The sequence below is a fragment of the Choloepus didactylus genome, chromosome 4 (genome assembly GCF_015220235.1).
Source record: "Choloepus didactylus isolate mChoDid1 chromosome 4, mChoDid1.pri, whole genome shotgun sequence".
Lineage (NCBI taxonomy): Eukaryota > Metazoa > Chordata > Mammalia > Pilosa > Megalonychidae > Choloepus > Choloepus didactylus.
This window is the reverse complement of record NC_051310.1, coordinates 114,488,067-114,502,715: the sequence shown is the minus strand read 5'-3', so window position 1 is coordinate 114,502,715 and position 14,649 is coordinate 114,488,067. Positions and strand designations below refer to the sequence as shown.

The following is a 14,649-nucleotide window of genomic DNA, read 5'->3' as shown; positions in this document are numbered from 1 at the left end:
CAAATTATAATTTTTCAGACTAGAGTATTTGGCAGACATTTTCTTAAAATGAATGAAATGAGTCTGTTACTTCAAGGAAAACAATGGACAATATTTGTTGTTAATAAAACTTGAGCTTTCAAGCAGAAATCATAATTTTGAAAAACTTGTATCTACCCCCCCATGAACTTGGCAGCTTATGAGTACTTAAAGATTTTTTTGATGAGATCAGAGGCAATATTAACATGTGATTTTTTTTATATGAATGAAATACATCAATATTTGAAAGAGCTGTACAAGTCAGTAAACCAAGATTTTCCAAATGACCAGTACTTGGTTTTTAAAAATAATACATGGGTGAAACAAACATTCAAAGTGTAAGATAGACCTTCAGATTTTAATGTAACTGTACAAAAAGTTGAATGATACAGTTTCAGATTCCACATAGCCACGTGTCTTTAAGTACTATCACTTGTTGAGTTTTGATATCATGTCAAAGAAGACTATCCACAGTTATCTGAAAAGGCTGATAAAGTACATATATACTATGTTTTTGTATGTGTGTGTCTTATATATAGAAAGAGATAAATAGATAATCTGTGTAATATGTATATCTGGATATATATCTTTACAAAGCTGATATTCTTTATATACTACAACCAAAACATTTCACCAACAGATTGAATGTCTTGTCTTCTATGAAAACAGGCATTAAGAAGATCTGCAAAAATATAAAACGATGCCACTCTTCTCTTTTTTCCTTTCTTTTGAAAAACTATAGCTATTTTTATTTAAAATACTATATATATTAATATGTAATAATTTTCATTACTGTAAATAAGTTAATTTGTATTAAATTTTTTCTATTTTAATTTCTAATACAGTGAATTTCAATAAATATAACCAATATAAATAAAAGCTCTTTGAGAGTCTCTGTTTTTTTTTTTAATTAAATTCAGTTTTATTGAAATATATTCACTTATCATATAATCATCCATGGTGTACAATCAGCTGTTCACAGTACCATCGTGTAGTTTTGCATTCATCACCCCAATCTATTTTTGAACATTTTCCTTACGTCATAAAGAATCCGAATAGGAATAAAAAATAAAAGTAAAAAAGAACACCCAAATCATCCCCCCCATCCCACCCTATTTGTCATTTAATTTTTGTCCCCATTTTTCTACTCATCCATCCGTACACTAAATAAAGGGAGTGTGATCCACAAGGTTTTCATAATCACACTGTCAACCCTTGCAATTTACATTGTTATACAGTCATCTTCAGGAGTCCAGACTACTGGGTTGGAGTTTGATAGTTTCAGGTATTTACTTCTAGCTATTCCAATACATTAAAACCTAAGAGGTGTTATCTATGTAGTGCATAAGAATGTCCACCAGAGTGACCTTTCGACTCCATTTGAAATCTCTCAGCCACTGAAACTTTATTTCATTTCATTTTGCATCCCCCTTTTGGTCAAGAAGATATTCTCAATCCCATGATGCCGGGTCCAGATTCATCCCTAGGAGTCATATCCTGTGTTGCCAGGGAGATTTACACCCCTGGGAGTCAGGTCCCACTTGGCGGGGGTGGGAGGCAGTGAGTTCACCTGCCGAGGTGACTTAGTCAGAGAGAGAGAAGACCACATCTGAGCAACAAAGAGGTACTCAGGGGGAAGAGAGTCTCCATTTTTAAAATTAATCTTTTTATTGTGAGATAATTGTAATTATAATAAATCATACAAAGAGGTCTCATGTACCATTTATCTATTTTCCCTCAACTGTAACATCTTGCAAAACTGTGTTACAGTATCACAACTGGGGATATTGACATTGCTACAATTTACCTCTCTTGTTCAGATTTCCCCAGTTTTACTTGTATTCATTTGTGTACATGCATCTCCGTGTGTGAGAGTTTAGTTCTGTGCAGTTTTTTCACATGCAACTTCTTGAATCCACTGCACACAGTCAAGGTATGGAACAGTTCGATCACCACTTAGGATCCTTTGTGTTGCCCTCTCATAACCACATCTACCTCCCATCTGCACCACCCCCCCAACTCTAATCCCTGATGACCACTAGCCTGTTCTGTTCCTATAATTTTGTGGTGGGTTTTTTTTTTTTTAATTTCAAAATTGTTAGTTAAATTAGTACATATTAAAATTTTTCTGTTTTAATTTCTAATATAGTAAATATCAACAGATATATCCTACATAAATAAAAGCTCTTTGGGGTTCTCCATTTTTAAGAATGTAAAGGAATCTTGAGACCAAACAATTTGAGGGCAGCAGGCTTAGCGCAGGAAGCATCATCCCTATTTCCCCTTTCCAAGCTATAATAGAGCAAGATTTGGTTTTTGATGTCTGAATTTGGAATTCTCAAAGGACCGTCAGTATCAGTTTGATCCAGCCATGTTATAGGTTAAATAGGTTTGCGTGAGATGGTCTAGGAATCACCGTCTGAGATTTTTCTTCTGAAAGTTGAGATTCTGAATGATTAAAAAAAAAAAACTTTTGTGTTGTGTTCACCTTATTTGATTTATCGGTTTTTTAAATTTTTGTTTGTTTGTTTTTGAATCCTGAGGAGTAGGAGAATGCAGTAGAAGTGACACACTCTAGTCCTGACTTAAAAATGAGTATATATGTGAAAGGAGGTTAAAGGGTGTTTTAGTTAGTTTCCCGGCTACTAAAACAAGTACCATGGAATGGGTTGGCTTAAACAACAGTAATTTGTTCACTCACGGTTTTGAGGCTAGGAAAAGTTCAAAATTGAGGTGTCATCATTCGAGCACTGGCTACTGGCAATCCTTGGTCCTTGGCTTTTCTGTCACATGGCAATACACATGACAGCGTCTTCCTTACTTTTCCAGGTTCTGTTGACTTCCAGCTGCTTCTTTCTTCCCATGGCTTTCCTTGCTTATGAGGAATTTATCCATATTGGATTAAGGCACACCCTCATTCAGTTTGGACACACCTTCCCAACAGCATCCTCAAAGGTCCAATTTACACAGGGGTTCACACCCACAGAACCAGGGATTGAGACTTGAACATGAACATGCCTTTTGTGGAAGGCATGATTCAATCTCCAGCTAGGGGTATGGTCAGGAGAGGAAGTTGTTGCAACCCAAGCATGAATTTTTCTCAGGTCCTTTGTTTCTGGGAAGTTAATTCTAGTGCTTCATTTGGACCAATACAGGAATAGGAGATATCACCAGCCTTCTGTGGAAAAAAATACAGTCAGCTTCAGAGGTAGTCCTTAGGTCCCTGTCATCACTCATCAGCCATAAAGTTAATAGCTTTGCTGAAGGGAAATGTTGTGATTTTCAATCAGGCAGGAGAATGAACCATCTCTTCTACTCTTCTTACTGTCTATATTCGGCAAAAACCTTTGCCTAAATAATGGGTGCTGCCCAGTGATTTGTGTTATGCATTGATTCCACTTATGGGATTTTTTTTTCCTTTGTTAAATTTCCAGAATAGCTTATGCATTCTCACACACAAGAAATTTAGACAGATTTAAATATTAGGATTGCTTGACCTGCTGTGTCCTTCTCCTTACCAGAAGAGGGCTTTAGGGTCTGAGCCTGAGACAGTATGAGGATAACTGCAGGGGAACTGCCCAAGGCTAGTCTGTAGTCTTCAAATTATACATTCACTGCACTTACATTTTCTAGTGAACGCTGGAATACTGCCACTGCTGTCTTTGACCAGGTGCTGAATGGTTAAAATTGAGTGCTGAGAGCTTCAGGCAAGATGGTGGCATAGAGAGGAGTGGAAGCTAAGTAGTCCCCCTGGAACAACTACAAAAAACAAGAAACAACTAGTAAATAATCCAGAATAACTGCAGGGGGACAAATGAGACCATCCACTCATCATACACCAACCTGAATTGGGAGGAATGCCCAAGATCACAGCATAAAATCTGTAAGTAAAACCTGCAGATCCAAGTCCTGAGACCCCTCCCCCATAGCCTGAGCTGCAAAGCCTCCTGGTGCCAGAGAGAAGCTTTCTCCCAGCAAGCGAATATAGCTCAGCTGAGCTCCAACTGGGGTTTTAAGTAGCGAGTGTGACCTGCTGACTACAGGTACGAATCCCCAAAAAACAGACAGAGGCTTTGGGGTGGCGACTGACTTTAGAGAGCTGGAGGGTCTCCTTGGACTAGGTCTGAAGTGGACTATCTGTTTCTTTTTTGGCTCAGTGGAGAAAGCCCCAGTCATTTTCAGTTTCCAGGGCTGTGACTCAGAGAAGGGTGGAGAAAGCACAAGCAGAGAGAGAGGCCATTGAAATGCTAATGACCTCCCCCTAGGGGGTGTGTCTTCTCTAAGAGGAAAGGGGTGGGGCCCTTTCCATTCAGAACCAGAACCCAGAGCCTGGGGGAACACAGCCATACCTCCTCACACCAATCAAGAATTTTTTTTTTTAATTTTTATTTATTTATTTTTTTTTAATCTTCATTTTATTGAGATATATTCACATAACACGCAGTCATACAAAACAAATCATACATTCGATTGTTCATAGTACCATTACATAGTTGTACATTCATCACCTAAATCAATCCCTGACACCTTCATTAGCACACACACAAAAATAACAAGAATAATAATTAAAGTGAAAAAGAGCAATTAAAGTAAAAAAGAACACTGGGTACCTTTGTCTGTTTCTTTGTTTGTTTCCTTTCCCTATTTTTCTACTCATCCATCCATAAACTAGACAAAGGGGAGTGTGGTCCTTATGGCTTTCCCAATCCCATTGTCACCCCTCATAAGCTACATTTTTATACACTTGTCTCGAGATTCATGGGTTCTGGGTTGTAGTTTGATAGTTTCAGGTATCTACCACTAGCTACCCCAATTCTTTAGAACCTAAAAAGGGTTGTCTAACTTGTGCGTAAGAGTGCCCACCAGAGTGACCTCTCAGCTCGTTTTGGAATCTTCTCTGCCACTGAAGCTTATTTCATTTCCTTTCACATCCCCCTTTTGGTCAAGAAGATGTTCTCCATCCCACGATGCCGGGTCTATATTCCTCCCCAGGAGTCATAGTCCATGTTGCCAGGGAGATTCACTCCCCTGGGTGTCTGATCCCACATAGCAGGGAGGGCAGTGATTTCACCTTTCAAGTTGGCTTAGGTAGAGAGAGAGGGCCACATCTGAGCAACAAAGAGGCATTCGGGAGGAGGCTCTTAGGCACAATTATAGGGAGGCCTAGCCTCTCCTTTGCAGCAACCGTCTTCCCAAGGGTAAATCCTGTGGTAGAGGTCTCAACCCATCAAATCACCAGTCCCCTATGTCTGCGGTCATGTTAGCAATCATTGAGGTGGGGTAGGCCAATACCCCTGCATTCTCCACAGGCTCCTCAAGGGGGCCCTACATATTTTTTTCCTTGTTTATTTTAACTTTTTTTTTTTTTAATCAACTGTATGAAAAATAAAAAAATAATTTTAAAAAATACAATAAAAGAACATTTCAAAGACACCATAACAAAGGAGTAAGACAAAGACAACTAACCTAAGATAACTGCTTTACTTCCAACATGTTCCTACTCTACCCCAAGAAAGTTACCTAATATAGCAACATTTCTGTGAACTTGTTCCTACTATACCCATCAGAAATTAGCAGACCATAGTCATTCCTGGGCATTCCCAGAACGTTAAATTTACCCATGATAGTTTATCTGTTCTTGGATTATTGTTCCCCCTTCCTTAATTGCTCTCTGTTGCTAGTTCCCCTACATTCTACATTATCAACCATTTGTTTTACATTTTTCAAAGTTCACATTAGTGGTAGCATATAATATTTCTCTTTTTGTGCCTGGCTTATTTCGCTCAGCATTATGTCTTCAAGGTTCATCCATGTTGTCATATGTTTCACAACATCGTTCCTTCTTACTGCCGTGTAGTATTCCATTGTGTGTATATACCACATTTTATTAATCCACTCATCTGTTGAAGGACATTTGGGTTGTTTCCATCTCTTGGCAATTGTGAATAATGCTGCTATGAACATTGGCGTTCAGATATCTGTTCGTGTCACTGCTTTCCGATCTTCCGGGTATATACGGAGAAGTGCAATTGCTAGATCGAACCGTAACTCTGTATCTAGTTTTCTAAGGAACTGCCAGACTGACTTCCAGAGTGGCTGAACCATTATACAGTCCCACCGACAATGAATAAGAGTTCCAGTTTCTCCACATCCCCTCCAACATTTGTAGTTTCCTGTTTGTTTAATGGCAGCCATTCTAACTGGTGTTAGATGGTATCTCACTGTGGTCTTAATTTGCATCTCTCTAATAGCTAGTGAAGCTGAACATTTTTTCATGTGTTTCTTGGCCATTTGTATTTCCTCTTCAGAGAACTGTCTTTTCATATCTTTTGCCCATTTTATAATTGGGCTGTCTGTACTAGTGTCATTGAGTTATAGGCTTTATAATAAGCTTCAAAGTCAGGGAGGGTAAGTCCTCCCACTTGGTTTTTCTTTTTTAGAGTGTCTTTAGCAATTCGAGGCATCTTCCCTTTACAAACAAATTTGATAACTAGCTTTTCCAAGTCTGCAAAGTAGGTTGTTGGAATTTTGATTGGGATTGCATTGAATCTGTAGATGAGTTTGGGTAGAATTGACATCTTAATGACATTTAGCCTTCCTATCCATGAACATGGAATATTTTTCCATCTTTTAAGGTCCCCTTCTATTTCTTTTAGTAGAGTTATGTAGTTTTCTTTGTATAGGTCTTTTACATCTTTGGTTAAGTTTCTTCCTAGGTACTTGATTTTTTTAGTTGCTATTGAGAATGGAATCTTTTTCTTGAGTGTCTCTTCAGTTTGTTCATTTCTAGCATATAGAAACATTACTGACTTATGTGCATTAATCTTGTATCCCGCTACTTTGCTAAATTTGTTTATTAGCTCTAGTAGCTGTATCGTCGATTTCTCAGGGTTTTCCAGATATAAGATCATATCATCTGCAAACAATGACAGTTTTACTTCTTTTCTAATTTGGATGCCTTTTATTTCTTTGTCTTGCCGGATTGCCCTGGCTAGCACTTTCAGCACAATGTTGAATAACAGTGGTGACAGCGGGCATCCTTGTCTTGTTCCTGATCTTAGAGGGAAGGCTTTCAGTCTCTCACCATTGAGTACTATGCTGGCTGTGGGTTTTTCATATATGCCCTTTATCATATTGAGGAAGTTTCCTTCAATTCCTACCTTTTGAAGTGTTTTTATCAAAAACGGATGTTGGATTTTGTCAGATGCTTTTTCAGCATCTATTGAGATGATCATTTGATTTTTCCCCTCCGAATTGTTAATGTTTTGTAATACATTGATCGATTTTCTTATGTTGAACCATCCTTGCATGCCTGAAATGAACCCCACTTGGTCATGGTGTATGATTTTTTTAATGTGTCTTTGGATTCGATTTGCAAGTATTTTCTTGAGGATTTTTGCATCTATATTCATTAGGGAGATTGGCCGGTAGTTTTCCTTTTTTGTAGCGTCTTTGCCTGGTTTTGGTTTTAGATTGATGTTAGCTTCATAAAATGAGTTAGGTAGTGTTCCATTTTCTTCAATGATTTGAAAGAGTTTGAGTAAGATTGGTGTCAGTTCTTTCTGGAAAGTTTGGTAGAATTCCCCTGTGAAGCCATCTGGCCCTGGGCATTTATTTGTGGGAAGATTTTTGATGACTGATTGGATCTCTTTGCTTGTGATAGGTTGGTTGAGGTCTTCTATTTCTTCTCTGGTCAGTCTAGGTTGTTCATATGTTTCCAGGAAATTGTCCATTTCCTCTACATTATCCAGTTTGTTGCCATACAGTTGTTCATAGAATCCTCTTATAATTTTTTTAATTTCTTCAGGATCTGCAGTTATGTCACCTTTTTCATTCATTATTTTGTTTATATGGGTCTTCTCTCTTTTTGATTTTGTCAGTCTAGCTAGGGGCTTGTCAATCTTGTTGATCTTCTCAAAGAACCAACTTTTGGTGATATTTATCCTCTCTATTGTTTTTTTGTTCTCTATGTCATTTATTTCTGCTTTAATCCTTGTTATTTCTTTTCTTCTACTTGGTTTAGGATTGGTTTGCTGTTCATTTTCTAGCTTCTTCAGTTGATCCATTAGTTCTTTGATTTTGGCTCTTTCTTCCTTTTTAATATATGCGTTTAGTGCTATAAATTTCCCCCTCAGTACCGCTTTTGCTGCATGCCATAGGTTTTGGTGTGTTGTGTTCTCATTTTCATTCGTCCCTATATATTTAGCAATTTCCCTTGCTATTTCTTCTTTAACCCACTGATTGTTTAGGAGTGTTTTGTTTAACCTCCGGGCTTTTGTGAATTTTCTAAGTCTCTGATAGTTATTAACTTCTAATTGTATTCCATTGTGGTCAGAGAATGTGCTTTGAATAATTTCAATCTTTTTAAATTTATTGAGCCTTGTTTTATGTCCCAGCATATGATCTATTCTGGAGAAAATTCCGTGAGCACTAGAAAAGTATGTGTATCCTGGTGATTTGGGATGTAATGTTCTATATATGTCTGTTAAATCTAATTCATTTATCAGATTGTTTAGGTCTTCAGTTTCCTTGTTGGTCTTCTGTCTGGTTGATCTATCTATAGGAGAGAGTGATGTGTTGAAGTCTCCCACAATTATTGTGGAAACATCGATTGCTTCCTTTAGTTTTGCCAGTGTTTCTCTCATGTATTTTGGGGCACCTTGATTGGGTGCATAAACATTTATGATTGTTATTTCTTCTTGTTGAATTTTATTAGTATGTAGTGGCCTTCTTTGTCTCTCAAAACATCCCTGCATTTAAAGTCTGTTTTATCTGAGATTAGTATTGCTACACCTGCTTTCTTATGGCTGTAGCTTGCATGAAATATTTTTTTCCATCCTTTCACTTTCAGTTTCTTTGTGTCCCTGTGTCTAAGATGAGTCTCTTGTACGCAACATATTGAAGGTTCATTTTTTTTAATCCGTTCTGCCAATCTATATCTTTTAATTGGGGAGTTTAATCCATTTACATTCAACGTTATAACCGTGAAGGCATTTCTTGCATCAGCCATCTTATCCTTTGGTTTATGTTTGTCATATATATTTTTCCCCTGTCTCTATTAATGTACCCATACTGAATCTCTTTAGAACTGAACCTTTCTCTAAGTCTCTCTCTCCTTTCTTTGTTTCTCTGTCTGTAGGGCTCCCTTTAGTATCTCTAGTAGGGCACATCTCTTGTTAGCAAATTCCCTCAGCATTTGTTTGTCTGTGAGAAATTTAAGTTCTCCCTCAAATTTGAAGGAGAGCTTTGCTGGGTAAAGAATTCTTGGTTGGAAATTTTTCTCACTCAGAATTTTAAATATATTGTGCCACTGCTTTCTCGCCTCCATGGTGGCTGCTGAGTAGTCACTACTTAGTGTTATGCTGTTTCCTTTGTATGTGGTGAATTGCTTTTCTCTTGCTGCTTTCAGAACTTGCTCCTTCTCTTCCGTGTTTGACAGTGTGATCAGAATATGTCTCGGAGTGTGTTTATTTGGATTTATTCTATTTGGAGTTCGCTGGGCATTTATGATTTGTGTATTTATGGTGTTTTGAAGATTTGGGACGTTTTCCCCAATAATTTCTTTGAATAGTCTTCCGAGACCTTTACCCTTTTCTTCCCCTTCTGGAACACCAATGAGTCTTATACGTGGATGTTTTATATTATCTATCATATCCCTGAGGTCCATTTCGATTTTTTCAATTTTTTCCCCCATTCTTTCTTTTATGCTTTCATTTTCCATTCTGTCATCTTCCAGGTCACTGATTCATTGTTCAACTTCCTGTAGTCTTGTACTATGAGTATCCAGAATCTTTTTAATTTGGTCAACAGTTTCTTTAATTTCCATAAGATCATCCATTTTTTTTATTTAGTCTTGCAACGTCTTCTTTATGCTCTTCTAGGGTCTTTTTGATATCCTTTGTATCCCGTAGTATGGTCTCATTGTTCATCTTTAGTTCTTTGATTAGTGGTTCTAGGGACTGTGTCTCTTCTGATCTTTTGGTTTGGGTGCTTGGGCTTGGGTTATCCATATCGTCTGGTTTTTTCATATGCTTTATAATTTTCTGTCATTTTTGGCCTCTTGGCATTTGATGAACTTGATAGGGTTCTTTTAGGATTTGTAGACCAATTAAAGTCCTTAGCTCTAATTTATCAGATCTACAGCTTCGTAGAGTACACTTTCTCTAACTATCCAGCAGGTGGCGTCCACGAGCCACCTGTTCTCCACAAGCCAGTTCTCCCCTGCTTTGCCTTTGTGGTGAGTGGGGCAGTGAGTCTTGTGGGGTCCAATTGGTGTACCAAGCTTGCATGTGTACTTGGTGTTGCCCGCCCTGTATATGGGGCGTGTGTCTGGGCGGTCAGGGAGTGGGGGTGGCTCTAACAATCAAATCTCCCTGGTGTTCCTGGAGTTTTAAAGCTGCTGCAATACTCTTATCCTTCAGTTCAGTCCTGCCACAGTTTGTCTCTGCCACTGACCCACAAGTCCTTCATATTGGTTGTATGGCTCCTGAGACTTGCGAGTGGGTCCCTCTTCCAGGCCGTGCACCCCCTGGTCCTCTGTTGAGGGATGACTGTGCTATGTCACAGGTGAGTGCCATCCCCCCAGGGTGGTTCTGGGCTGCTGGGCTGTGTAGGGAGGCTCCCAGTCTGCTGAAATGATGGCTGAATGGGGCTTTGTTAATTCACACTGCTCCACTTTCCCAACTCTGGGACAACCAGCTGAGGGTGCAGGGAAGGCTAATGTCCACATCCAGTTTTGTGGTGTGTGACTGTTATTTGAAGCACTTCCGTCACACTGGGTTGTCTGGGGCAGCTCTGGGCTATGGGGCTGGTGACGGGTAGGAGTGTTTCCTGTCCACCAGGATGATGGCTATGAGCGGACACCCCCTTTTTCTTGGGAAGTTGTGGTGTTTAGTGAATTTTCTCAGCCACTGGATTATTACCTTTTGTCTCAGAGCTCTCTTAGTTCTGCTCTTGTCTTGACCTGCCCAAATTGCAAGTCTTTGAGGCTTTCTGTATTGGGCTTCTTAGAGTAATTGTTTTAGAAACAGAAAAAAAAATGATTTAAAAAAAAAAAAAAAAGCCCTCCTCACAGATCTAATGGGTTATTGAAATGCTAAGAGACAAAGCAATTAGGGCCATTAAGGAAAGATCCAGGGGGTAGAGAGATCGTTTTTCTTCGGTATTTGCATATGAGCCTCAGGGCCTGTGCTCTGCCCTTCCCCTTTCTATGTTCACCAGAACTCCAAAAAGCCTCCACTTTTATTTTGGCATTTTTCTTGCTGTTTTTTTGCTATGCCTATCTCCTCTCTGCTGGGCTGGCTGCTCTCAGATTCTGTGGTGTCTGGTGTCAGTCTATCTGTTGTTGCAGTTTGGATCAGTAGAATGAGTTTCCGATAAGAGCTGCCATTGCAGTTCTCCCTTCTCCTTTGCAGTGCTGATGGTCCTTCCTCCCACGGGACTGAGCCTGGCAGGGAGGGGCGCAGGTCCCCTGGCCGCAAAAACTTACAGATTTCGCTGGTCTCAGGAGTTCAACATGTTCAGGAGTGTTGTATGAAGTATGCCCAAAGTCAAATTACTCTGCAGTATCCAGTCCACACAGTTACTGGCTTTCTACCTACTTTCCTGGAGGAGTAACTAAAACATACAGCTCACCAATCCGCCATCTCGCCATCAGTCAAGAATTATAGGCTAACAGGCATCACCTGCTGGGCAGAAAAGCACAGTGACCTGAGGCATCACAGGGTGTAGCAATTTTCTAAGACACACCCTCAGGGAAACCAGATACTGAATATTTCTTCCCTCTGGGACCTGAGCCTGTTCTGGTCTGGGAAAACCTGATTTGGATAACCAAGGAAACCATACCTAGACAACAGAAAATTACAACCTTCACTAAGAAAAACAAATTTATGGCCCAGTCAAAGGAACAAACGTACACTTCAACTGAGATACAGGAATTTAAACAACTAATGCTAAATCAATTCAAAAAGTTTAGAGAAGATATTGCAAAAGAGATAGAGGCTTTAAAGAAAACCCTGGGCATATATAAGGCAGAAATCGGAAGTTCAAAAAAACTAGTAGAATCTATGGAAATGAAAGGCACAACACAAGAGATGAAAGACACAATGGAAAGATACAACAGCAGATCTCAAGAGGCAGAAGAAAACACTCAGGAACTGGAGAATGAAACACCTGAAAGCCTACATGCAAAGGAGCAGATGGAGAAAAGAATGAAATAATATGAGCAATGTCTCCGGGAACTCAAGGATGAAACAAAGTACAATAATGTACGTATCATTGGTGTCCCAGAAGGAGAAGAGAAGAGAAAAGCAGTAGAAGCAATAATAGAGGAAATAATTAATGAAAATTTCCCATCTCTTATGAAAGACATAAAATTACAGATCCAAGAAGCGCAGCGTACTCCAAACAGAAGAGTTCTGAATAGGCCTACGCCAAGACACTTAATAATCAGATTATCAAATGTCAAAGACAAAGAGAGAATCCTGAAAGCAGCAAGAGAGAAACAGTCCATTACATACAAAGGAAGCTTAATAAGACTATGTGCAGATTTCTCAGTAGAAACCATGGAGGCAAGAAGGAAGTGGTGTGATATATAAGATAATGAAAGCGAAAAACCGCCAACCAAGAATCCTATATCCAGCAAAGCTGTCCTTCAAATATGAGGGAGAGCTCAAAATATTTTCTGACGAACAGACAATGAGAGACTTTGTGAACAAGACACCTGCCCTACAGGAAATACTAAAGGGAGCACTACAGGGTGATAGAAGACAGGAGTGCATGGTTTGGAACACAATTTTGGGAGATGGTAGCACAACAATGTATAAGTACACTGAACAAAGATAACTATGAATACGGTTGAGAAAGGAAGGTGGGGAGCATGTGAGACACCAGAAGAAAGGAGGAAAGATAAAGACTGGGACTGTGTAACTTGGTGAAATCTAGAGTATTCAACAATTGTGATAAAATGTACAAGTATGTTGTTTTACGAGGGAGAACAAGCAAATGTCAACCTTGCAAGGTGTTAAAAATGGGGAGGCATTGGGGGAGGGATGCAATCAGCATAAACTAGAGACTGTAACTAATAAAAAAAAATTGAGTGCTAAAGTAAGTCTTCTGTGAATAATAGAATATGAGCTTCTAAGAACTGTTTTGATATATGCTTATAATACCTGCTACCCTTTCTATCTTTTTTACTCTTTTTTTCTTGCCTTCTGCTACAAAATGTTTTTGGAAATTAACCAGATGCAATCAAGTTCTTTTTAAAATCAGTCTGAATGATATCTGAAAGCTCGACAAACCAGCAGCCTCATTTTTTTTTTTTTTTTTTAATGGGTGCAGCAGTATACTTGGTATTTGAAAAGGAGGCTGGATTTCCTTCTTCGTTAATAGTTAAATGTTGTGTTTTGGAAATTTACTTGAGATACTCCATTCCACTTTGGCAAGAACTTTGTTAAAAGGAGAAAATTCAGACTTCTCCCCCCAGCCCCAATTACTCTGATCTCTACCTGCCAGCCTCACTACAAGGAATGGCTGATCTTTCAGACTAAGCAAAAATAATCCATCATTATAAAAATAATAATAATACAGTAAACTTATTTTGTCTTATAATTCCAGCCAGTAGAAGACAGTTCAAATAATTGAGGGTTTTTCCTGTTTATTTTAATTTAACAGAAACAAATAACATAATAAACTAATAAATGGAATTTATTAAATTACCTGCTCTTCTTTTTAATAAACCACAAAAATATTTGTGAGCAAACCAAGTTTTATATAATATGTTGGCAGGGGAAATATTTAAATATTTTGTCCTTGAATGAGTAAGCATTCATTCCAATCCCGTACTATACTTGTATTATTAGTATTCCTGATGCTGAATCCCTTTAAAATCTTAAAGGATCTTTGGAATTTTCAAAGAAATATATCTTATTAATATAATATTTAGTGTGTTTGATGACATTCTACTTTCTGCACAGTCTTATCTGGTAACTCTAAATAAATCTGAACGTTATCCTTCATTATCTTTCATTCTTGGGTAAAAGAGAGTTTCTTAGAGCCACCACAGTTATCAATAGAACCAGCCTCCTTTCTGCCTTTTGACTGTGGAGGTGAGGATATCTGATTCATATTTGTGAAGGAGGAGGGGGAAAAATATTTCTTCAGTTCATTTTCTACCCCTAAATTATGTTGCAGCCTTGATGATTTCTCTCCACCAGTGCTCACACTCATGTGTGGGAGGCAGCTGAAGTCAATGTATAATTAATTCTTGTGGGGAGATTAATGATTCTGGCCTTTCTTCTTTTCCCCAGTCCTCATTCCTGTGTCACCTGCCTATCAGCACTCAGATCCCTAATAGTTGCTGTTAGACAAATATCTAAAGATGATTTGAAAAGAAGTTGCATTATAAATAAAGGACATGAGGAACACGGCTATGTGCTGTCAGTCTCCCAACTCTCAGCAGCAGGAAGAAGGAATGTGTCAGTCCTGAAGTGGGTACCTGGGCAGAGCAGCACAGTATCCACTAGAGAGGATTCTTGTAAATGTTTGCCAGACTGTATACTCTCCTACTAAAAACCCTCCAGTGAATTGTCTTCATGCGTAGAATAAAATCCAAAGCCTTAACTGTAGTGTAAG

The 14,649-nt window shown here is 38.6% G+C and overlaps 1 protein-coding gene across 4 annotated transcripts in view; it reads left to right on the top strand.

Annotated features, from left to right (window-relative positions):
• The window catches only part of ZNF609 (zinc finger protein 609), a 350,879-nt gene that overhangs the window by 178,386 nt on the left and 157,844 nt on the right, over nucleotides 1-14,649 (top strand). The window contains exon 1 of one of the 4 annotated variants that reach the window (XM_037833716.1): nucleotides 3,873-3,901. The exons of the other annotated variants lie outside the window; for them this stretch is intronic. The gene's annotated coding sequence lies outside the window, so the exon portion shown is untranslated. Of the gene's footprint in view, nucleotides 1-3,872; nucleotides 3,902-14,649 lie in introns of those variants that run through there. 4 annotated transcript variants of the gene reach the window in all.